Raw genomic sequence first — 24,143 nt, 5'->3', positions numbered from 1 at the left:
TTCAGGTGGTTCCAACATAATCTGTCCCCAGCCTGACATTTGGGACCCACTTTTATCTGATCGGGACTTCAGAAGCCTATGATGGAAATTCGTAATGTCTTGATATCGGGACTATTCCTAGGTGAGAGGAAGTGGAGGTACTACTGGCCTTGGGGCCCCAAGACAAGTCCAGCTATGAACACATCTAATCAACCACCTATATCCTGGGATAGGCCTCTGTTAACTTGACCCAATCAGCACATGAGTGCACACAACTGACCTACCTGTCATGGAGATGTTTTCCCCTTAAGTGAAAGGAGAAATAGTTGAAGGTTTTGGCTGAGACCCACTATGTGGAATAAAATGCCTCAGCCTCATTGCTGTATCACATGTGCCCAGAACAGTACCTGGCACTGAGCAGATGCTCAATAAAGTTTTTGAACAAATGACGAGACATAGATTGTATTAATTTTTTATTTTTGCATAATAAATTACCATAAACTTAGCAGCTTAAACACAACATACAATTATCATCTCACAGTTTTTGTGGGTTCAGGAATCCAGGCACAGCTTCTCTGGATCCTCTGCTCAGGGTCTCACAAGCCTGCAATAGAGGTGTTGGCCAAGCTGCATTCTCATCTAGAGGCTCCATTAAGGGAGAATCTAGTCCCAAATTCATTCAGGTTGTTGGCAGAATTTATTTCCTTGCAGCTGTAACAGAGGGTCAATTCTCTTGCTGGTTGTCAGGAAGGAGCCACACTCAGCTATTAGAGGCTGTCAACAGTGTCTTTTCCATGACTCCTCTCCATAATCCCTCTCACAACATAGCAGCTTAGTTCACAAAACCAGAAAATGTGAATTTCTTCCTCCCATCTGCTAAGACAGAGTCTTTTATAAACAAACATAACCCTGAGAATGACATCCCATGACTTTTGCCCTATTCCATTGGCTACAAGCAAGTTGCACGTCCCACTCCCACTCAAGGGGAGGAGATTATACAGTGGTATAAATACCAGAAGGCAGAAATTGTTGGAGCTCACATAGCCATGCAGTCAAGGAGTCAAAGAGCCAAGGGAAGATGGAAAGTAGTTTCTCCAGGCCAAAGAGAGGTGCTGTCAAGTGGCTGACAAGATACAGGATAAAGGTGTAGCCACATCTCCAAGGAGCAAATGATGTTTCCCAAGGAGATGGAAATTGATGATCAGGTTGAAACTTTCATTCCTTCTGGGAGAGGAAGATGAGGCAAAGCTCCAATTATCCACGAGAGGAGGAAGCCATTGTCAGGGTCTGCCATTAGGTGAATGGCGGACTGCAAAAACAGGTGAATTTTCAATTCTCTCTCTCTCCCTCTCTCTCTCTGTTTCACTCTGTCTCTCTCTCTTTCTCCCCACCAGACAAAACACCCCCAAACTCAGTAACCCATAATAACTATACATTATTTCTCACTATTCTGTGGGTCAGCTGGGCTCAACCGGGAGGCCGTTTGGCTCCACATAGTGTCAGCTGGGCTTGCTACTGCAACTCTAATTTAGGCTACGGAATTCAAGATGACATCACTCTCATGTCTAGTGCATCAGCTGGAACAGCTGGAACCCAGGCACCTCTCTCTCCTTGTGGTCAGGCACCATCCAGGGCTTCTCCCCTACAACTTCCACAGTGAACTCTACAGCAGAACTTTAGTATTGAACTTTACTGCGCTCAATTTTTCTTGTTTAATTCACACAACAGTTCTGAGAAGTATGTGTTATTATTTACAGATTTTCCAATTTCAAGCATTTTTGGCCCTGCATAAGTGGCCATTGGGCTTAAAGTATCCAACCCCTGGTGTGCTCCACCTGGCAGAGTATAGGGCCTCGTTACTCATAAGTAGTAGAAGTTTGATTCTAACCAATGTCCTTCACATGAGAACTGAGTTTCTATTCCCAGCTCCCCGTCACCAACATAAAGGAAACCTGGGTGATGAAATGTGATTTGCTTAGAGCAGAATCTCACCAATTGGAGAAAAAGAACATAAGGAGTATCCCATTCCCATGCAGCCTGCAGCAACGTCTCTACACCAGAGGACACCACTTACCGAGTCAATCTGGTGAAGGTGCACAGGGGTTGAGGAGATTTGAAAACTCTTCCACACAAATTCTTTTGTGACTATTATCTTTTTTCCCATCCGGTGTATTTTCCCTCCTATTTTTATTTTTCAACTCTCGTGATTCTAATTTTCTTTGGTTGCAACCTATCTCTCAAGGTACAGTGGATCAAGGTTCACTCCTGAATCTGGCTTCCAGTTACCACTCCCCAGCTGACTCAGCTCTCCCTCCTGTCCTGTGGCTCTCATTCCATCCTTCCTCGTGTCAAGCTCATTCAGAAATCACATTCACCTTCTGCTCCCTTATAGCCCTCTTTGGCTCCTTGCTGGGGATTCATATCTTTTAAAAATGATCAAGCTTGTTCCTTTTCCTGATCCTGATAGTCCCTCTATGGAGCCATTCTCTAGCTTTATTCCTCCTCTTGATACAATATGTTTTAAACTAAAGATGGTTCCTGTCTTGGTAGGTAAGGACCTTGGGAAAGGGAAAGGAAATGGTTACGGGAAGGAAGGAAAATACTGTCAGCTGAAAGCAGAGGCAGCTGAAGTGAATCTAAGGGCTCCTGGGATGGGAGGAGGCAAACAGTGCATGACTCACTCTTCCTTAAAATCTACCAACCTCTGCACGTTTACCTCAAATGCTGATAGCATCACTGACTCAGAAATATATGAAGAGCCCCAGAGACTTACAAGGGGGATAATATCGACCTGGCGGGGTTGAGACGGTGAGATAATATCTGTGAAAGCAATAGCACAGGGCCTGGCACACCGTGGGTACTCAGCGTGGAAACTCTATTATTATTACTAAATATAAGACACTTTTCTGAGTGTTTTTCATGTGAGTGCCTTGAATACTGAAGAGAAAACAGAATAGGATGGTGCTTCAGGGAAATTATTTCCTGTGTCAGACATTTATGTTTAGTTTTGCCTGAAGCTTGCCTTCTCCCCGATCCCTGGTGGGTAAGTTGGGCTTGTGAAGAGGTTTGTTTATCTTAATTCATGGGAGTCGAATGCAGTGGACAGGAGACAGACTGAGATGAAAATGAAACTCGGGAGACTTGTCCATGTTAAGGCCACTTGGGCTTCCACGCTGAAAATAGTGGAAGGGCAAACTGGTGAGAAGGATTGAGCTCATACGGCACAATTTCTCTTTCCCTATTTCTCCACTAAGTCTGAGCTACTCCTGCATCTCATGAGTCAGCAGATGGGCAACAGTGTGAAAAACAGGAAGTCAGTTAGCCTGATCTCAAGTCTGTAGGACACATTGCGGGTGGCTGATAATAGGTACTGGGAGTGGGGTAGGTGTGGTTATTGAAGGAAAAATCTAGATCCCCATGGTTCCTGCTTCTAAACACTGGAAACTCTGGCTCAGTTTCTCAAGACCTGTGGGTAAGGTGGGTAGCGGGTTGTTGAACTTTCAGCAATGCTCCCATGCCTGGGGGGCATGGCCTGCAACTGACAGAATGGCTAGTGGCCCTGATTCCAGAAGAAAATACTGCACCCAACACTCGCCCTTCCCACTCCCCACTCCGCCATGTCCTGTACCAGGAAGCTCCTAAGCAGCCTGGAGAAACAAAGCATAGCACGGCTGAAGGGGAAGGGTGAAACGGACATTGATTACACACAGTAGCATAAATGGGACAAGAGTCAAATCTGGAGATGGTGTTTATGTCAATTCTTCAATTTATAGGCAGTCAACCTAAACTCCTTTTCTCAGCCCTGGATGAGAAATGGGATCTCATGTAGGGAAATGCTGGGTTCCAGTCAATGGAGATGATGCCTAGTGAATGTCTCAGTGAAGAAATATTTGAAGGCCAAACATATTTGGGAGGTGTCTCCTGTGGGTAGGGAGGACATTCTAGATAAGTCCATCAGAAAAGTCAGGATTCTTTCAGGCCCACAGGGCAATAAAGGCCATGAAGGCAAAACCAGCAGCTACACAGACCCACTTGGCTAGAGGGGCCTCAGGACCAGCTAGATCTCGGGGCAGAATTTCTAGGAAGGTGACATAGAGGAAGGTGCCTGCTGCCACACCCTCTAATACAGCCCGGGCTAAGCCTCGACCCCCTTCAGAGTCTCCTTGGGCCACAGCCAGCCCTACAGCAAGGCCCAGAGGGGACATGAGAGCTAATGACAGTATGGAGAACATGGCCCATCGTGATCCAGTGCCTGTCCGCACCAGCCGCGGTCCTACGCCAAACGCTATGAGCCCCTTGTGAGCCAGGACAGCAAGACAGAGCTCCACGGTAGCGGCTACGGTGGGCTGCAGCCCCACAGCCAGACCTTCAAACACCGAGTGGAAGGAGAGTGAGAGCAAGAGGACGAGGGCTCAAAGGGGACCCTGTGAGGGTGAGGGCAGAGGCCCATGGCTGTGGAGTCCAAGGACATGAGCCCCACCCCATTCCTCCTCATGCACTGTTGATCCTTCAGCAGCCCCAGGACAGCACTGCAATGCCAGTGACTCCAAGAGGAAGACAAGGAAGAAGCCCAGGGAGATGACGAGCTCTCCATAGGGATACTCCATCTAGGAACAGAAAGAGGGGCTGTGAGTTGGGGGAGGAAGGGAAGAAGTGCACTGGATGGACATGGCATTGAGAGAGTGAAGAGAAGTGAAATGTGGCAATAGAACATAAAAACAGGAGGGGAATGAAGCCCAGAGTAGATGTGGACATGCAACAACAGGAAGGCCAGAGGGACTAGGGGCACAATATCAATAGGGTTAGAGATATGGGAAAATGATGTGAAGCAAGTCAAGGGTCCAGGGAAAGAATGGAGGAGTAGAGCAAGAGCTTTTTCTGGGATTCCCTAAACCCAAAAGGATTGGGTTGGCTTCTCCCTTCCCCTACAACATCTGAGCCGAGGAGCAGAAGGGATTCTTGGTATTCCCCGCATACTCCCCTCAAAATGGTCTGGGTATGGAAGGAGTCTCTGGTTCTCCTCACCCTCGAGGTTGGGGCTGGTGGGAGACACTTACCTGAGCTGAATCAGCATCATCAGAAGAATTTCTCTTACTTTCTGTCCTGTTCTAGGGAGAAAAAAGCAAAAATTAGATGGGGATGGAGCAGCTCAGCTTCCTGTCCTGTCTCTTCCGTGGCACCGCTTTCCTTGAAGCCCAATCTGACCTGTTTTCATCATTCCACACATCCCAAGAGCTGTCATCTTCCCTGTCGCTCCACCCGTGTCCCCCGCTCCATCACTTTTCCCCCTTTCTTCCCTTGGTTCTGTTCATCGTTCTGGACTCACAGCCCTGTAGCTCAGCATCTCTGCAGCTCACCTGCATCACAAACTGCTGGATCTCTGATTCAATTCCCTCCAGGGCTTCAGCAGTCATGTGCATGAACCCTGCTCCCAAGAAAACACCAGCAGAAGTGCAGCTCAGGAGACGAAGGACCCGGCAGTGATGACCTAACAAAAAGCGGGAGTTACAACCCAGTTTTCAATGAGGAGCTAGACAAAGGTGACTAAAGAGCAACAGGCAGCAACCAATATCCCAAGCTTGGGGATGGTGAGAGAATCAAAGCAAGGTATCAGGATAGGGTGATAGGGTTAAAGTCAGACTTAGGTTATGGGAACAAAGATGTGGTAGGGCTACACCAGTGGCTTCATCTATCTGGAACCACTTGAAGCAGATGGGAATAAGGCCACAGACCAGAGTGAGAGCCAGCAGGGCAAACAGGCAGCCAATTTTTACTCCTAGAAGTGGCCTCTTCCTTAGGGTACAGGACAAGCAGAGACCTCAGAATGACAAAGGGCGTCGTAATCTTTAGAGGAGTGGTGTCTTAGGTGGTCAAATCTAGAGTGTCAAGTCTCCTGAATTTCAGGAGGCCTTTGGGATCTTCCTTCTGTTCTGTGTTGCCTCTGCTTGCACAGTCTTGCATAGCTGACTGGGGCCCTCCTCCAAATTCCCACCCGCCCCCTGCCTGGAGGCCACTACCCTGGTTCACAACTTTCTGAACTTTGAAACTAGAAACTCCTTGGTTATACCCTCTGTGACTTTGATTTTACTTATCAAGCCAGCAGAACCATCTGGTAATGACCTGCACTACCTATTTTTCTTATGATGTATACCTTTTATCTTTCCCAGATTTGATAAATGATTACCCTCATCTGATCCACTAATTCAGGCCACACAGGAGGTCCCAAGCCATAGTCTTAGTGACAAAGGCAAGGTCATTCTTTCTCCTGTAATATCTCTGGTTATGATGGTGATGAAAGTGGGCTCTCACTGGGCATAACTAACTGCTACAATAGAAAGATTTTCTTCTACAGGTTAAAATATAGCCCTCAGAGTTAGTTGGGGAAATATCCAATCCTCGTTTCTAAGACCTGTAGATACTGATATCCCTGGTTATCACTTGTGATAAATAGGCAGCATCTTCATTCATGCCTTCCTTCACAGATTTACAGTGCAATATTTGGCCTGTGCTCTATAATTGTTGTCACAAGCAAGACATGTGGGGCAAAATTTTGGAAATGCAGGCACTTTGTTGTGTTCACCACAATACACATAGCACTTCACACAGTGCTTGTCACATCAAAGGCACTCAGAGATGTCAGTTAAATAAATATTAGTAACCTAAGAATGTCTCTCTGTTGTCCTCACAGAAGAATAAAAAGTTAAGTAGATAAAGTATCCTTTGTTTCCTGGTGTCCAGAGGGTAGTTTTTAGTTTTTTAGTGGAATGCCCTGGACTACTGTTGTCTGTATTCCACTCCTGGTGGCCTGCTCTTCCTACTTAGGAACTTTCAGAATGCCTTCTCTTTTGTTATGTCTTAGACATTTTTCAAAAGGCAATGTTTTTGTGTGCTTCTGCTTATGGTGGGACTCTACCTATCTATTTGTAACACCAGCTCCCCACCTCTTGCCAAAGAATATTTCTTCTATCTTGGATTGTTGATTCTGTGTCTTGTGTTTTATGTCCATTTTTGGCCTCTCAGTATATTTTAGGTTGATTCTCTGGGAATCAAGTGAGATGCATTATCCTTTTTTTCCCCCGTAATTAAAGACAGTGTCATTATCAACTGAGTTAGAAACTCGTTCTAATGTTTAGATATTTAGGTTCCTGGCATTTGACTGAGCTTTGTAAACTGTACTTTTTCCAGTGTAGAAATGGGGAGTTATAAAAATATTAATATATTCCAAAATAGAGATTTTGTGCTCTTTCAGGTTAGTAGGTCCTGTTAATAAATTAAGGGACCACGTTAGATACTCAACAAGTAGGCGTTGTGCATTTCTACTTGTTGGACTTCTGTGTTGCCGGAATGCAATTAAACCTGAACCTGGTCTCAGGGTGATGGTTGTCCAAGAGCGGAGGAAGAGGCCAGGAGAATTCTCTGAGAATGACAAAGACTCACTAGATTGACCAAGTTGAGTAAGAATAGGGTGCCATCCATCTCTCTTATGGCTTTCAAGATTTCAGCAGGCCATTTTGGCCAAGAACTACAAGAAGAAAGCATGTGTGTTTTATTTTGAGTAATAACTTAAGGTTAAATACAAATCCCTTAGGTTCAGCATTCCAAAGTGTAAGCAATACTAAGAGAAAATAGTTATGACACATACACACACACTTTATTAATGCAACATTTACATTTATTTCTGTCAATTAGCTAAGCAGGGAGCTAGCAAATGCATAGGGTAGGACACAAGGGACAGACACACACCAACCTAACAGGAGCAATCAGTGTCTCGGTGCCAGACCACCGCTGATGCCCAGCTAATTCATCAGTGACCTCCACCTGCAAGATTTTCTTCCTCTTTTTGCACAAAGAAGTTGCAGTCCACTCAAAGACTGGGGGTAATGGTCTACAGAAATCCCAATTCATGTCTCCCCATTAGAAGTGCACGGAGTTGGTACTCAGTGCTCAAAGTTCAGGGAGGGTATGGCTGCCCAGGCTTTTATGCTAAAACTCTTACCAGGGGTTGAGGGTTACTGCAGCCAAGAGCCTGAGCCTAGATCCTCATCAGTTCTTCCACAGACTTTTTCTGGAAAATAAACAACATGTTTATGCTACTCATTTTTCAGTTATAAACACATTTTCTATTTTAAAAATTTCTCTAAAAAATAACAAGTGTAGAGCATCATGGCAGAGTGAGCTCTTCCCTCTGTCTCTCCCCCTTAAGGTACAACTGAAAGGACATTAATTAACCAACAGATGACACCCACACAGCACAATAGGACATCTGAGAGATCCACACAGCCATACATCTGAAGTTGGGGGGCCTGGATCCCCAGGAAGCCATAGAAGGATGTGAGCAGATATCCTCCCCCTCCCTAGCGGCAGCGATGTAGGGCTCAGGACCTCACACAGCGGCCAGCACGGGAGTCTAAGAGGAGATGGGGGAACAGGCAGGCCTCTGCAGGAAGGATTTCACTTTCAGAGTCGCATCCCAGCCCACAGAAATGCTCCACACTGAGGTGGCTTAGCAACCACCTGGGTGCCCACACCAAGCCCAGCAGCCCAGGCGGGTCACCAGTGAGTGCAGAGCTGGCTTGCACACTTGAAAGAAAGTGCCCTTTTCTTCCCTTCCCACCTGGTGCACCAGCTCGGCTAGTCGGCCAGGGCACTGGATCAGCACCAGAGCATCCACGCCTGTGTGTGGGACCCACCAAGCAGTGGTGACCACCAGGCAAAGGCAGACAAGCCCTATCGGCACAACTTCCAGTGGATGGGCACAACTTCCAGCAGTTGCGGCAGGTTCAGAAAACACAGCTCCTGCCCTCCACAGTGGTGGTAGGTGGAATCTCTGACCAGATACTACCACTGTGCACTGGCAAAGGTCCATTTCATCAAACACCATGAAGAAATACATTAACACTACAGATCAGAAGGAAAACGACAAGACAGAAACCAATCCTGAAGTCATAGAAATTTACAATCTAAATGACAGAGAATTCAAAATAGTTATCATAAAGAAACTCAAGGAGTTACAAGAAAACTCAGAAAGACAGTTCAATGAACTCAGGAATAAAATTAATGAGCAGAAGGATTTCTTCACAAAAGGGATTGAAACTCTAAAAAAAAAACAAACAGAAATGCTGTAGATGAGGAAACAATGAATGAGATTTTAAAAAACAACCTATAAGCATTAACAAACAGAGCTGACATTATGGAGGACAGAATTAGTAATTTAGAGGATGGAAATATAGAAATGTTTCGGGCGGAGGAGGAGAGAGAACTAAGAATAAAAAAAAATGAAGAGATTCTCCGCGAACTATCTGACTCAATTAGCAAATGCAACATAAGGATTATAGGTATTCCAGAGGGAGAAAGGAGCAGAGAGCTTGTTCAGAGAAATAATAGCTGAGAACATCCCAAACCTGGGAAAGGAACTGGAATCAAAGTAAATGAAGTCAATAAAACTCCTAATTACATCAATGCAAAAAGACCTTCTCCAAGACTCATATTAGTAAAACTGGCAAAAGTCAATGACAAACCAAAAACATTAAGGGCAAAAAGGCAGAAGAGAATAATCTACAAAGGAATGCCCATCAGGCTTTCAGCAGACTTCTAGGCACAAACATTACAGGCAGGAAAGAGTGGAATGATATATTCAAAATACTGAAAGACAAAAACTTTCAGCCAAGATTACTCTAGCCAGCAAAACTATCCTTCAGATACAATGGAGAAATAAATTTTCTCAGATCAACAAAAGCTGAAGCAGTTCATCACCACAAGTCCCCTCCCACAAGAAACAATCAAGAATGCCTCACTCCTGAAACAAAAACGAAAAAGTTTACAAAGCCTTGGGCAAGGACATAAATAGACAGAAAAAAATCAGCAAATTGCAGCTCTATATCAGAATAGGTTAGCAAACATTAATTATAAAATTAAAGACATAGGGAAGGAAAGTATCAAAAATAACTATAAAGACTTCATTTTAATCACAAACTCACAACACAAAATGGCATAATTTGTGACAACAATAACTTAGACAGAGAAGAGGAAAGAGATGGCCCGGCTTAGGCTAATGGAGATAAGAAGGTATCAGAAAATGCACTAGCTCATCTATGATATCTTTTATACAAACATCATGGTAACCACTAAACAAAAAATCAGAACAGAGACACAAATGATAAAGAAAGAAAAAACTGAGAAAACCATCATAGAAAATCACCAAACTGAAATGGCAGTTAGAAATACACAGGAAGAGAGGGATGAAGTCAAGATGGTGGCATAGGCAGACTCTGAACTCACCTCCTCCCGCGGACACAGCCAATTTACAACTACTCGTGGAAAAATTACCCCTGAGAGAGAAGTGAAAGCTGGATAAGAGGAACTCCTGCAACAAAGGACAATCCTAATTGAGGTAGAAGAGGCAGAAACTCTCTTCTGGAGAGGAAAAATGCTGCCTTCACAAGCCGCAGCGCCTCATAGCCACCCAGGAGCAGCCCAAAGGTATGCAGCCCTCCCTGGAGGAGCGGGGCCCCGACCCGGGGAGTGCCCGCACTGTGGGCATTTTGTGGACCCAGCACAATCGAGACAAGTGGCATAATATCTGACTTTGCCTGCTGCTAAAACATTGGGGAATACCCCCAGAAAAGCTGGTTCACAAAGAAATTAAAAACGGCTCTTAAAGGGCCCATGCGCAAACTCACCCATCTGAGAAAGCAACCTAAAATCACCAAAGAGAAAGGTGCACAGTGCTTTGGTGAAAAGAGACTCACTTAATAGGCCCTGAGTGCATCTCGGTGAGAGGTGAGACCTCTCCAGGGACTGGGACATTGGCAGCAGCCATTGTTGTGGCCTGATTCGGGTGTGCTGACACAGACGCCATTGGAGTTCTCCCTGGGGCGTGCTAGCCCAGGGTCTGCCCCATCCACTAGAGCACTGATTTAATTCAGCTCAGCCAGGGCAGGCAGCCCACCCTAGAGAGACTGGCCCCACCCAACAACAAGCCCTCAGGCAACTTGTGGGCCTGCATGGATTAGTGACTGGATTCTCTGCAGCCTGGCAACTTAGCCCACTTCATTGGGGCAGGACATGCACAAGAAGCGGGTGGAGAGTGTGGAGGGGTGGTCGAGTGTGTGGGGCTCCAGCTATGGAGAGACTGAGTCCGCCTTGGGGGGTCAGAGAGCGCACATGGGGCAGGACTGTGTTGATTGCGTGTGTGGACCAGTGGGCGGCAGGGCTTGTCAGCTGCAGAAGACTTGTGCTTCTCAAAGACCCACATAGGGGGTTTGCCCCACCTTCCAAAGCCTGAAACAATTGGGTGCTCCCGTGCCTGAGGCCAGTCCCACCCAGCTGCAATCCTCAGAGAGCTGACAAGAGACCTAAAGTCTGGATGCTTATAGCAATTGTAAGGTCCTGAGCCTAACAAGCTGCCACGCTGGGGGCCTACTCACTTAAAAGAAATACTGCAACACAAATGTGGTATTAGAACTTGCAGCCAACTGTGCTGGGGCTCCCCACACCTGATAAAGAGACTGAAGGGCCCACAACAACTATAAGCAGCTGAGCATTACAACAGCTGGCCAGGAGCATAACTCGGCCTCCCTGGGCGCCTACAGGGAGAGCAAACAGGCCACAACAGAAGGACACACGTAGCCCACATAGGGGTCACCCCTGGAACACTGAGAACTGAGGGAAGCGCACAACTGGCCTCCTAAGGCGTCATTAAACATAAGGTCACCTATCCAAGAGCAGGAGACGTAGCTGACCTACCTAATATGTAGACAGAAGCACAAGGAAAGAGGCATAATGAGGAGGCAAAAGAATGCATTCCAAGTGAGAGAACAGGACAAAACCCCAGGAAAGGAACTAAGTGAAACAGAAATGAGCAACCTACCCGACAGAGAGTTCAAACAAAGAGTGTCAAGGATGCTCACTGATCTGGGGAGAAGAATAGATGAACTCAGTGAGAATGTCAACAAAGAAATGGAAGATATAAAAAAGAACCAATGAGAAATGAAGAATACAATACTGGAAATGAAAAATTCACTAGAGGGACTCAAAAGCAGAGTAGAGGATACAGAAGAACGGATCTGCGAGCTGGAAGAAAGACTAGAAGAAATTACCCAAGCTGAACAGGTAAAAGAGAAAAGAATTGAAAAGAGTGAGGACAGTCTAAGGGACCTCTGGGACAACATCAAGCACACTAACATCTGTGTTATAGGTGTCCCGGAAGGAGAAGAGTGAGACAAAGGGGCAGAGAATCTATTTCAAGAAATAATAGATGAAAACTTCCCTAACCTAAGGAAGGAAACAGACATCCAGGTACAGGAAGCACAGAGAGCCCCAAACAAGATAAACCCAAAGAGGCCCACACCAAGACACATCATAATCAAAATGTCCAGAATTAAAGATAAACAGAGAATCCTAAAAGCCGCAAGAGAAAGTCAAGTTACATACAAAGGAAACCCCATAAAGCTATCAGCTGACTTCTCAGCAGAAACCTTACAGGCTTGAAGAGAGTGGCACGATATATTTAAAGTGCTAAAAGGAAAAAACTTACAGCCAAGAATACTCTACCCAGCAAGGTTATCATTCAAAATGGAAGGAGAGATCAAAATTTCCCAGACAAGCAAAAATTAAAGGAGTTTGTCACCAAGAAACCAGTGCTACCAGAAATATTAAAAGGACTGACTTAAGGGGAAAAGAGAAGACCACAAATAGGAAAAATTATCTATTTACATGATAAGAGGGTAATGGATACAAATGCACAAAAAAGAGGTTAGATATGATATCAAAAACATAAAAGGAGGGAGGAGGGGAGTTAAAGAGTAGAGCTTTCAGACAGAGGTCAAACTAAAGAGACCATCAATTCTGTATAGAAGAAGAAAGGAACAGAGAAGGACTACTAAAACACTGAGGGGAAAAAAAGTTAAAAAATGGCAGTAAGTACATACTTATCAATAGCTACTTTAAATGTCAATGGACTAAATGCTCCAATTGAAAGACATAAGGTGGCTGATTGGATAAAACAACAAGACCCATATATATGCTGCATACAAGAGACACACTTCAGACCTAAAGACACTCACAAACTGAAAGTGAAGGGATGGAAAAAGATACTCCACGCAAACGGCAATGAAAAGAAAGCTGGGGTTGCAGTACTCATATCAGACAAAATAGACTTTAAAACAAAAACTGTAAAAAGAGACAAAGAAGGACATTACATAATGATCAAGGGAACAATCCAACAAGAGGATATAACACTTGTAAATATCTACACACCCAATGTAGGTGCACCTAAATATATAAAGCAATTATTAACACACATAAAAAGAGAAATAGACAGTAACAAAATAATAGTAGGGGACTTTAACACTCCACTTACACCAACGGATAGATCATTCAAACAGAAGATGAATAAGGAAACATTGGCCTTAAATGACACACTAGAACAGATGGACCTAGTACATATATACAGAGCATTCCATGCAAAAACCGAAGAATACACGTTCTTTTCAAATGTACATGGAACATTCTCCAGGATTGATCACATATTAGGCCACAAAACAAGTCTCCGTGAATTTAAGAGGATTGAAATAATACCAAGCATCTTTTCTGACCACAACAGTATTAAACTAAATCTACTGTAGGAAGAAAAACAGAAAAGCCACAAATACGTGGAGATTAAACAAAATGCTACTGAACAACGACTGGGTCAACGAAGAAATCAAAAAATACCTGGAGACAAATGAAAATGAAAATACGACAGGCCAGAATTTATAGGATACAGCAAAAGCAGTTCTAAGAGGGAAGTTTATAGCAATACAGGCCTATCTCAACAAACAAGAAAAATCTCAAATAAACAATCTAACCATGCACCTAAAGAAACTGGAAAAAGAAGAACAAACAGAGACCAAAATCAGTAGAAGAAGGGAAATAATAAAAATCAGAGCAGAAATAAATGAAATAGACACCAAAACAACAATAGAAAAAATTAATAAAACCAAGAGCTGGTTCTTTGAAAAGATAAACAAAATTGACAAACCTTTAGCTAGACTCACCAAGAAAAAAAGACAGAAGGCACAAATAAGTAAAATCAGAAATGAAAGAGGAGAAATTAGAACAGACACCTCAGAAATACAAAAGATTATAACAGAATACTATGAAAAGCTATATGCCAATCAATTCGACAATCCGGAAGAAATGGATAAATTCTTAGAATCATACAACCTTCCAAAACTAGATCAAGAAGAAGTAGAGAATTTGAATAGATCAATTACCAGTAAGGAGATCGAAACGGTAAGCACAAACCTCCCCCAAAATAAAAGGCCAGGGCCAGATGGCTTCTCTGGTGAATTCTACCAAACATTCATAGGAGACTTAATACCTATCCTTCTCAAAATCTTCCAAAAAATTGACGAGGGAGGGAAGCTCCCTAACTCATTCTATGAAGCCGACATTACCCTGATACCAAAACCAGACAAGGACAACACAAAAAAAGAAAATTACAGGCCAATATCACTGATGAACATCGATGCAAAAATCCTCAACAAAATACTAGCCAATGGCATACAACAATACGTTAAAAAGATTATACACCATGATCAAGTGGGGTTTATTCCAGGTATGCAGGGATGGTTCAACATTCCCAAATCAATCAACATAATACACCACATTAATAAAAGGAAGAATAAAAATCACATGATCATCTCAATAGATGCAGAGAAAGCATTTGACAAGATACAGCATCCATTTATGATAAAAACTCTGAATAAAATGGGTATAGAAGGAAAGTACATCAACATAATAAAGGCCATATATGACAAACCCACAGCTAATATCATCCTCAATGGTGAAAAACTGAAACCTATCCCTCTAAGAACAGGAACCAGACAAGGATGCCCACTGTCACCACTCCTATTCAACATAGTACTCGAAGTCCTAGCCAGAGCAATCAGGCAAGAGAAAGAAGTAAAAAGGATCCAAATTGGAAAGGAAGAAGTGAAACTGTCACTATCTGCAGATGACATGATTTTATATATAGAAAACCCTAAAGAATCGACCAGAAAACTTTTAGAAGTAATAAACGAATACGGTAAAGTTGCAGGATACAAAATCAACATACAAAAATCAGTTGCATTTCTATACACTAACAACGAAGTAGCAGAAAGAGAAATTAAGAATACAATCCCATTTACAATTGCAACAAGAAGAATAAAATACCTAGGAATAAACTTAACCAAAGAGGTGAAAGAGCTGTACACGGAAAACTATAAAACATTGCTGAAAGAAATTGAAGAAGACACAAAGAAATGGAAAGATATTCTGTGCTTTTGGATTGGAAGAATAACACAGTTAAGATGTCCATACTCCCTAAAGAAATCTATAGATTCAATGCAATCTCTATCAAAGTTCCAACAACATTTTTCACAGAAATAGAACAAAGAATCCTAAAATGTATATGGAACAACAAAAGACCCCAAATAGCTAAAGGAATCCTGAGAAAAAAGAACAAAGCTGGAGGTATCACATTCCCTGATTTCAAAATATACTACAAAGCTATAGTAACCAAAACAGCATGGTACTGGCACAAAAACAGACACACAGAACAATAGAATAGAATCGAAAGCCCAGAAATAAACCCACACATCTATGGACAGCTAATCTTTGACAAAGGAGCCAAGAACATACAATGGAGAAAAGAAAGTCTCTTCAACAAATGGTGTTGGGAAAACTGGATAGCCACTTGCAAAAAAATGAAAGTAGACCCTTACCTCACACCATACACAAAAGTTAACTCAAAATGGATTATAGACTTGAATGTAAGACCTGAAACTATGAAAATTCTAGAAGAAAACATAGGCAGTACGCTCTTCGGCATCAGTCTTAGCAACATATTTTCAAGCACCATGTCTGACTGGGCAAGAGAAACAATAGAAAAAATAAACAAATGAGACTACATCAAACTAAAAAGCTCTGCACAGCAAAGGAAACCATCAACAAAACGAAAAGACAACCTAACAATTGGGAGAAGATATTTGCAAACCATACATCTGATAAAGGCTTAATCTCCAAAATATATAGAGAACTCATGCATCTCAACAACAAAAAACTACCAACCCAATTAAAAAATGGGCAAAAGACCTGAACAGACATTTCTCCAAAGAAGATATACAGATGGCCAACAGACACATGAAAAGATGTTCAAAATCATTAACTATCAGGGAAATGCAAATCAAAACTACAATGAGATATCACCTCACGCCTGTCAGAATGGCTATAATTAACAAGACAGGAAACAACATGTGTTGGAGAGGATGTGGAGAGAAGGGAACTCTCATACACTGCTGATGGGAGTGAAAACTGATGCAGCCACTATGGAAAACAGTATGCAGATTCCTCAAAAAATCAAGGATAGAATTACCATATGATCCAGCTATTCCACTGCTGGGTATTTATCCAAAGATCTTGAGAACACCAATGCGTAAAGATACATGCACCCCTCTGTTCATTGCAGCATTATTCACAATAGCCAAGACTTGGAAGCAACCTAAGTGCCCATCAAGGGACGAATGGATAAAGAAGATGTGGTATATATACACAATGAAATACTGCTCAGCCATAAGAAACAATGAAATCCAGCCATTTGTGACAACATGGATGGACACTGAGGGTATTATGCAAAGTGAAATAAGTCAGAGGGAGAAGGTCAAATACCGTATGATTTCCTTCATTAAGTAGTAGATAATAACAACAATAAACAAACACATAGAGACAGAGATTGGATTGGTGGTTACAAGAGAGAAAGGGAGGAGGGAGGAGGGCGAATGGGATAATTCGGCATGTGTGTGGTGATGGGTTGTAATTAGTATTTGGGTGGTGAACATGATGTAATCTAGGCAGAAATAGAAGTATAATGATGTACACCTGAAATTTATACAATGTTATAAACCAATGTTACTGCAATAAACAAAAAAATTAAAAAAAAAAAAAGAAATACACAGGAAGAGAAACAAGGAGAATACAGAACAACCAGAAAACAAGAAATAAAATGGCAATATTAAGCCCTCATATATCAATAATCTTTCTAAATGGAAATGGATTGAACTCTCCAATCAAAAGATGCAGAGTGACCAGATGGATTAAAAAACAAGACTCAACAATATGCTGCCTCCAGGAAACACATCTCAGCTCTATAGACAAACACAGGATCAGAGTGAAGGGATGGAAGGTGATACTCCAAGAAAATGGCAAGCAAAAAAAAGCAAGTGTTGCCATACTTATATCAGACAAAACAGACTTCAAGATAAAAAAGACATTGAGAGACAAAGAAGGGCAGAATATAATGATAAAAGGGACATTCCACCAAGAGGACATAACACTTCTGAATATATATGAACATAACACAGGAGCACCAAAGTACATAAAGTAACTAGTAACTGACCTAAAGGGAGAAATGAACAGTACCACAATAATAGTAGGGGACCCCACTCACATCAATGGATAGATCATCCAGATAGAAAGTCAACAAGGAAATAGTGGAATTCAACAAAAACCTAGACCAGATGGACTCAATAGATATATATAGAACATTCCATCCCAAAACAGCAGAATACACATTCTCCTCAAGTGCACATGGAACATTCTCAAAGATAGATCATATGTTGGGAAACAAGGCAAGCCTCATTAAATGTAAGAAGATTGAAATCATACCAAGCATTTTTCCGACCATAATGCTATGAAACTAGAAATCAACTACAAGAAAAAAGCCAGGAAAGTCACAAATATGTGGAGACTAAACAACATGCTACTGAACAACCATTGGATCATGAAGAAATCAAAAGAGAAATCAAAAAATATCTGGAGAAAAATTAAAATGAAAATACATCATACCAACTCTTATGGGATGCAGCAAAAGCGGTTCTAAGAGGGAAATTCATAGCAATACAGGCCCACCTCAACAAACATGATAAATCTCAAATAAGTAATCTTAAACTATACCTAACAGAACTAGAAAAATAAGAACAAACAAAGCCCAAAGTCAGCAGAAGGAGGGAAATAATAAAAATTAGAGCAGAAATAAATGAAGTAGAGACCAAAAAAAAACAGTAGAAAGGATCAATGAAGCTAAAAGCTGGTTCTTTGAGAAAATAAACAAAATTGACAAACTCTTAGCCAGACTCACTATGAAAGGAAGAGAGAAGGCTCAAATAAACAAAATTAGAAATGAAAGAGCAGAAATGACAACAGATACCACAGAAATACAAAGGATTATAAGGAATACTATGAAAAATTATATGCCACCAAATTGGATAACCTAGAACTAATGGATAAATTCTTAGATTCATACAACCTCCCAAAACTGAATCAAGAAGAAATAGAGAATCTGAAGACCAATCACATATAAAGAGATTGAAACAGTAATCAAAAACCTCCCAAAAAACAAAAGTCCAGGACCAGATGGCTTCTCTGGAGAATTCTACCAAACAATCAAAGAAGATTTAATATCTCTCCTTCTCAAACTATTACAAAAAATAGAAGAATATGGAATGCTTCCTAACTCATTCTATGAGGCCAACATCACCCTGATCCCAAAACCAGATAAGCACAACAGAAAGAAGGAAAATTACAGGCCAATATTGCTGATGAACATAGATGCAAAAATCCTCAAAAAAATTTTGGCAAACCGAATACAGCAATATATTAAAAGGACCATACACCATGATCAGGTGGGATGCAAGGGTGGTTTAACATCCACAAATCAATCAATGTGATACACCACATTAACAAAATGAGGAATAAAAATCACAGGAACATCTCAATAAATGCAGAGAAAGAATTTGATAGGATCCAGCATCCAGTTATGATAAAAAAAAAAACTCTCAATAAAATGGATACAGAAGGAAAGTACCTCAACATAATAAAGGTCATATATGACAAACCTACAGCCAACATCATACTCAATGGGGAAAAACTGAAAGCCATCCCTCTGAGAACAGGAACAAAACAACCATGCCCACTCTCACCACTCTTATTCAACATACTATTGGAGGTTTTGGGCAGAACAATTAGGTAAGAAAAAGAAATAAAAGGTATCCAAATTGGAAAGGAAGAAGTGAAACTCTCACTGTTTTCAGATGACATGATTCTATATATAGAAAACCCTAAAGAATCCATCAGAAAACTATTAGAAATAATCAACAACTACAGCAAAGTTGCAGGGTACAAAATCAACTTACAAAAATCAGTTGCATTTCTATACTCTTATAATGAACTAGCAGAAAGAAAACTCAAGAACACAATCCCACTGGGGCCGGCCCTGTGGCTTAGTGGTTAAGTGCGCGTGCTCCGCTGCTGGCGGCCCGGGTTCGGATCCCGGGCGCGCACCGATGCACCTTTGAGGGAACTGAGTGTCCATCCCTGGCTCCCTGTCATTGCCTAAAGGAAACCTGGCTGATGGAATATGAGTGGCTTAGCGCAGAGCCTCACCAATGGGAGAAAAAGAATGCAAAGAGTATTCCCTTCCCACGGAGCCTGCAGCAACATCTCTACCCTGGAGGACACCACTTACTGAGTCGAGCTGGGCTGTCAGCTCTGAAATCTGGCAGAAAGTGAAATAATGATGATTTGTATAAAATAGGTAAAGGAAAAGTCTGGAACAGTACATCCATTTTCTTCTATGCTCACTTTGAGAAAAGTTTTAGAAGAATGAAATTGTACGTAGGTGAAGTCAAGCGAGCACGTCATGAGACTGGGGTTGTTCTTGCTCCTCCTGCACTGTCATTTTTTCATCTGTAAAGTAGCAGCAGCCTTTAGGCTGGCCCAGCTATCCTCCCATGCATTGATCAATAAGGGTCTTCAGTTAGAAGAGCATGAATTTGTGTTTTGCCAGCAGTGAGGTATGTTGTCGACACTCTAAACCGAAACAAAGAACAAGAACTTCCATGAAAATAAGTCCCCACCCTGGTAATCAGATGCACTTGAAACATCTCATGGGAAGAGGCCACCACCACTAAGGACAAAATTTCAAGCACAGTTAACAGCTTTCAGGCTGTTGTCCTGAGTACGGAAAATAACTGAAATACTCAGCTATGTGAGAAAGGACAAATAAGTGATGGCACATCTCTAGGATGGAAATCTATGTTGTCACTATAAATTACACTCTAGGAGAGTTTATGGGAAGGGGAAAACATTCCCTTTACATTGTTAAGCCACAAAGTAGACCATAAGATGATGCATAATATTGATAAAAAACCTCTTAATCTCAAGTTCTCATGCCTGATGTGCAATAAGCCAATCACTGAGACACTGATGCTTGGAGATGAAGAAAGTTTTATTCAAATTGGCCAAAACAAAAAGGTGGGACCATAGGTTCTTTCAAATCCATCTTAAGGAAACAAGAAAGCAGGTGTTCTGTTTAGAGCTAATGGGCTTCTGAGGCGGAATTTCGGAGAAACAAAGAGGAAGTCCATGTTTCTTTCACTCCAGCTGAGCCCTTGGGCAACCAGACTTCTGGGCATCAGTGGAAGCTGGGGACTGGTTATCTGGTGGTCATAACCTCCTTAAAGGCATTCTTTTTCTTCTGGAAAACAAGCTCATAAATCCTTGTAACCCTTGAGTCATCCCTCAGGTTAAACAAGAAAACAGCAAATTAACAAGATTAACTTCTTTTCATCTGCGTCTGTACTGGGAACAAGGTCGAAGGGTAATCATGTTTTATTGACTATTTACAGTAACACTCAGGTACCTGGATGCAATATCACACATTTTAGTTTTAAATATAACCAGAAAAAAAATACCAGTTGGAAATTTATAAATATGAAGAGAATTTATCTTTGGTTGGTGAGATTACAGCTATGGGTTTTGTTTTGTTTTGTGTTGTTTTGTTTTGTTTTGTTTTGTTTTGTTTTTGTGTGTGAGTTTTTCTGGTTTTCTAACATTTCGGTATTGAATATGTGTCACTTCTCTCATAAGAAAAAAATTAAAATGTTAATTAAAATATTAGCTCCTTAAATCAGGCATTCTGAGGCCTTTTCCTGCCCCAAAAGACTCCTCTTCTTGCTGCAGTGGAGACCACACACTCACCTAGAATTTTTGATTCCTCCTCCAGGTAGGTGATACTGATAGAGGAGTGTTCGGAAACCTGGGATTTGCTTGGAGAATTCTTGACTGACTTTTATGGGATAAATCCACTTCTTTTCCCCAAGCACTCCTCAAGAAAAATGCTTCACTCTCTACATAACTGGAATTTTCTTTTTGTTGTCTTTCAGAAGGCTGATTAGGAGCACATAGCATCCAGGGAACCTCTTCTTGATGTAAGAATATTTTTCTAAATGATGAATCATCACTTACTTCTCCCTTGGTCTCCTGCCATTCTTTCTTATGAGGCAAAGCATGGTGTCAGGAAGAACATACGAGCTTAGTATGAGGACAGACAGAGTATCAATAAAAGCCCTGATATTTTTAAGCTGTGGCAAAACACAAGGAAAAGGCAAAAACCTCCAACCAGCATCAGCCTTCACTGACAATATTGCTGCTCTGCATTATGGAAGGGAAGGCACGTCTTCTCAGCGCATCTGCCTGCACAGATAACACTGTTAGTAGGGTAATCTTCAGAAGAGGGAGAAAATTACATTTACGTGTACATATGTGAGTGTGTGTGTATGTACCCGTCATGGAGGTGGTGTGTGAAATGGGTGGTGACTGTGTGTCTTTCTCCTATATTTGTCTCTGCATAAGAAACCCTAGAGTTGGGTAGACGGAGAGATGCTCTCTGTTAGGAGCAAGAGAGAGGGAGTTTGCTGTCTTTGACTGAACTCATTTTTGGTCCTGGACATTCCAGTCTAGCCCATGGGGACACAGTGCCCCCCTGTGGTTGGCATGGTTCTTCCTAACTTTCCCCAGCCCGTTCCCTTCCTAAGTCTCCCATTGTTCTTTGTGATTCTAGAATAAGCTACATAGGGAGGGCCTGATACCGTGGTCTGCGGCTCCTGCCCATTCTCAAGAACAGAGTTCAGTGGCTCAGCGGAGAGGTGGGGTGACTTCATAGAAGCTGAGCCACAAACTCCCTATCCCTATGTTTTCTCTCTGCTTCAAGCTTAGGACTCCTGTTTCTCTCTTCCTCTCATTCTCAAGGAATACATTTCGCCGACTTTAGGGACAGAAACCAAAGATAGTTAACAAGAGAGGTTCGATGGGAAGAGAGGGCTCAATGGGAAGGAGAATAAACTAGAAGAACACATGATGAGAGACTTGTGGTTGCAGCTTGAGAATTCTGGAACTCATGAAGAGATTTTAAAGGGTGATTTTCTGAAGGTACACAGAAAACTGTGGGACTGAAGCAGGAGAGAAGGATGCTGAGCTTCAGAGAGCACTCCTCTAATAGTCAAGGAAAATGCCCTAGGGGCAGACACCGCCTTTCTAGAGAGACTTTAGGGCCAGCTGGAAAGTGAGAATCAGTTCTGATTAGAGGCTAGGAGTGTGGTCAGGGTAAATGGCACCTAGAGCAATGTAAGTTGTTTGCATCCTCTCTCCTCACCAACAGGAGAATTTTCCCCAAATTGGATAAATATATAGTAAAAGTAGAATGCATTCTGTATTTGACATTCAACAAATCTAAAGAAAGTAACTCAGAGCAAAAATGAAATAAAAAGGAAATGATCTACAACTAGCATCTTTAAGCATCCCCACAGACTGGGGCTTGGGGGCATAAGCCCTGTACGCACCCCTTTTGTGTCCTGGCTTTGCTAGTGGCCAGGGCTTTCACACTCTGGTCAGTCGGGGTGATGTCAGGGCGCCTGGCTGGTTGGCACGCTCACACAAACCAACCCACTCCAATTCCAGCAGCCGTTCTTTGGGCTCCAACAGACCAGAGCCAGGAGCCAGGAACTGTTTCCTATGGTGAGAGAGGCAAGACATGGGAAACTGCCCTCCAGGGAGGAGCTAGATAGCACGAATTGTTTCATAAGAGTGAGTCCGAAGCTGTTAGGTTTTTGTTCCTGGGTGTATCTGGTTCCGGTGTTTTAGTCTCTGACCAACATCCTCCTATCCTGCTCAGGGATAGTCCCTGAACTCTGGTTTCTCTTTGGTGCTGTTCCCCACCTCCCTTGCTTCACAAACTATCATCTTAGAACATCCAACCCAACCTGTAAATAAAAGAAAGGTGGGGGAGCTCCAAAGTGTTACTTCAGAGAACCGTTTATTGGTGCAAAAATGGAAAGCTGGCTTCAGGTGGGAGGGCAGTTGGAGGTCCCATTCTTCTGTTTTCTGGGTTTTTTTTTTTTTTCCTGTTTAAATATATAAAAAATACATGTGTGGGCATGGAGAATAAGGGGTGGGGAAGGGGCACAGGAGTTGAGGAGACTTGAAAACACTTCCAGATAAATTGTGTTGTGACTATTCCAACAAGCCTTCCTCTTATCTCTTTTCTATATTGCATATATTCCCTCCTCTTTTTATTTTTCAACTCTCATGATTCTGACTTTCTTCGGTTGCAACATATCTCTCAAGGGTGAGTGAATCAAGGTTCACTCCTGAATCTGGCTTCTAGTCACCACACACTGGCTAACACAGCTCTCCCTCCTGTTCTGTGGTTCTCATTGCATCCTTCCTCATTTCAAGCTCATTCAGAAATCACATTCATCTTCCGCTCCCTCATAGTCCTCTCTGGCTCCTTGCTGGGGGTTCATATCTTTTCAAAATGATCAAGATTGTTCCTTTTCCTGATCCCAATGTTCCCTCTATGGAGCCACTCTCTAGCTTTATTCCTCCTCTTGATACAATATGGTTCCAACTAAAAATGGTTTTGGTCCTGATTGGTAAGGATCTTGGGAAAGGAAAAGGAAATGGTCATGGGAAGAAAAGAAAGCATTAATCGCTGAAAGCAGAAGCAGTTGAAGAGGATTCTAAGGGCTCCTGGGATGGGAGGAGGTGAAAAGTGTATGACTTACTCTTGGTTGAAATCTCCCAACCTCTGCTCATTACCTCCACTGCTGATAGCATCAGTGACTCAGGAATATATGAAGAGCCCCGGAGTCTAATGTACTTCTCCTCAAGCCTCCTTTCCATAGTCATACAAACCCTCTATACCAGAAATAGCTCTCTAATGTCTATTTAATTGTCTCCCTTCCAGTTGATCCCTTCCAAAGCCCTGTATTGTTCCAGTCTAGATTTTCACATAACTTATGTTC

The 24,143-nt window shown here is 42.3% G+C and overlaps 1 pseudogene; it reads right to left on the bottom strand.

Moving 5' to 3' along the window:
- Positions 1 to 3,701: 3,701 nt before the first annotated feature.
- Positions 3,702 to 24,143, bottom strand: part of LOC131405522 (zinc transporter ZIP2-like) — a 28,991-nt pseudogene continuing 8,549 nt past the window's right edge.

The sequence above is a fragment of the Diceros bicornis genome, chromosome 5 (genome assembly GCF_020826845.1).
Source record: "Diceros bicornis minor isolate mBicDic1 chromosome 5, mDicBic1.mat.cur, whole genome shotgun sequence".
NCBI classification, from domain to species: Eukaryota; Metazoa; Chordata; class Mammalia; order Perissodactyla; family Rhinocerotidae; genus Diceros; species Diceros bicornis.
The sequence above is the reverse complement of the archived record's forward strand: the minus strand, read 5'-3'. Positions and strand labels throughout refer to the sequence as shown.